This window comes from Heterodontus francisci, unplaced genomic scaffold (assembly GCF_036365525.1).
Source record: "Heterodontus francisci isolate sHetFra1 unplaced genomic scaffold, sHetFra1.hap1 HAP1_SCAFFOLD_278, whole genome shotgun sequence".
Classification (NCBI taxonomy): domain Eukaryota; kingdom Metazoa; phylum Chordata; class Chondrichthyes; order Heterodontiformes; family Heterodontidae; genus Heterodontus; species Heterodontus francisci.
In genome coordinates this window covers 372,722-374,564 of record NW_027141343.1, presented here as the reverse complement: position 1 = coordinate 374,564, position 1,843 = coordinate 372,722, and the positions used below count along the sequence as shown (strand labels likewise).

The following is a 1,843-nucleotide window of genomic DNA, read 5'->3' as shown; positions in this document are numbered from 1 at the left end:
CCAGGTGATTTATCTTCCCTAAGCACAGCCAGCCTTTTTAGTACCTCCCTCTCCTAATTTGTACTCTCTCCATTGCCACTACTTTCTTCACTTCAACTGATATTTTGTCAAATTCCACTTCCTTAGTGATCACTGATGCAAAGTACTCATTAAGTAGATTAACATTGCCCTGCATCTCTAAGCTTATATTATCCTTTTTGTCCCTAATAGGCCCGACTCAACTTCTTACTACCCACTTATCATTTACATGCTGCTCGAAGATTTTTGGGTTTCCTTTCATGTTGACTGCCAGTCTATTCTCATAGAAATAGAGAATAAGCAAATATAGAAGATGTAAGTATTTCCCATCCTTGATGAGGTGGAATTTTTTATGTTGTGGGTAGTAATGACTTGGCCCACGAGTGTGGTGGAAGCAGAGACAATCAATGATTTGAAAAGGAAATTGGATGGATACTTGAAGGAAAGAAACTTGCAGGAGGAAAGGGATCGAGCTGGTGAGTGGAACTGACTAGATTGCTCCGGGGAGAGCCAGCATGGACGTGATGGGCCAAACGACCACCTTCTGTGCTGCAAATGACTCTGTGTTGTTTCTCAAATTCAATCCACTGGTGTTTGGTAAATAATTTCAAAGGAAATTGTGCAACTGGAAAATCAGAACCAAGGCAAGGGGCGCATAAGGAAGCGGAATTGCTGAAACCCGGGATTAAACCAGGGACCTTTAGATTTTCAGTCTAACGCTCTCCCACCTGAGCTATTTCAGCCCAACATTCATAGTGGCTTGGTGTCCTTATTTTGGAAGAAAATACATACATTCAAGTTTTCCAAAAAATTAAAGAACACAACATGTGAGTAATATTCCCCATTGCTTTCTCACTACTGATGGATTGTGAAGCGGGAGACAGCCAGAAGTGCCACTGAGCCGCACAGACCCCGAGCTGAGAATGAAATGAGATCAAATTCAATCTTTCATAGTGAGATGCTGCTGAGAGGTAATAGTCCTGAATCAAAGCGAGACTTGCTCATTTCAAACACTCCCTGTACTCTCTGCTCATGAAGCCTTAAAAAAGGGAAAAACAGAATGGCACTCAAACTCACAACCCTGCCATTAAAAGTCTCATATACGACTGACAGAACTGTCACTTCTACTCGGTCTCTTATTGGATGGATGCAACTCCAACGCAGGGATGGCATTCAAATCCTCCCATGGGTCCACATGTCAGACTGAGTTCCATGTTGTAGACTCAAGCAAAGGAAATCTGCTCAGTTCCAGAACTATCAGCGAATTGAAGCTGATTACAATCAACATCATCAGAGGTCAGAGCTACCTGGTGAAAGAAGACACACTGAAGAAGGATCCACAATTATTCAAAGGGATCGACAAAGTGAAAAACAAGAAAATCGATGAGTCAATGCAAGCCAAACAACAGAAACACTGAAGAATTCCATTCCATTCCAGAACCCAGTCCTGTTGTTTTTGGAGTCAGGTCTCAATTACTGCAACAACTTTATATTCCCAGTTGGCGATCTGTACATTTAGTTAATTACAATTTTGTCGACAAGCTCTTTGAATCCAGTTGTCTGGTCCTCAAGCCAGCTCCGTATGGAAGTCAATTCCACCTTCTGCAAGGCTGAAACCAATAGATAACCTTAATCTAAAAATGCCAGCAGGCCAGGGTTCATCTGGGATTAGAACCTTGCATTTCTTACATGTTAATCAACCACATTCCCTAAGCGGGAATCATACCCCTAGACCAACGAGCCACTGACCAGCCAGGTTTCTTTAGCTGCTGTGGAATTTCACTGGAACCCCCCAGCCAATCATCCATTTTTTTTTTCAGATCAA

General features: G+C 42.3%; 1 non-coding gene across 1 annotated transcript; it reads right to left on the bottom strand.

The window, feature by feature from the left end:
* Nucleotides 1–688: 688 nt before the first annotated feature.
* trnaf-gaa (transfer RNA phenylalanine (anticodon GAA)) lies at nucleotides 689–761 on the bottom strand. Its single transcript has one exon. It is a non-coding gene; the product is annotated as a tRNA-Phe (tRNA).
* Between the last annotated feature and the right edge of the window lie 1,082 nt (nucleotides 762–1,843).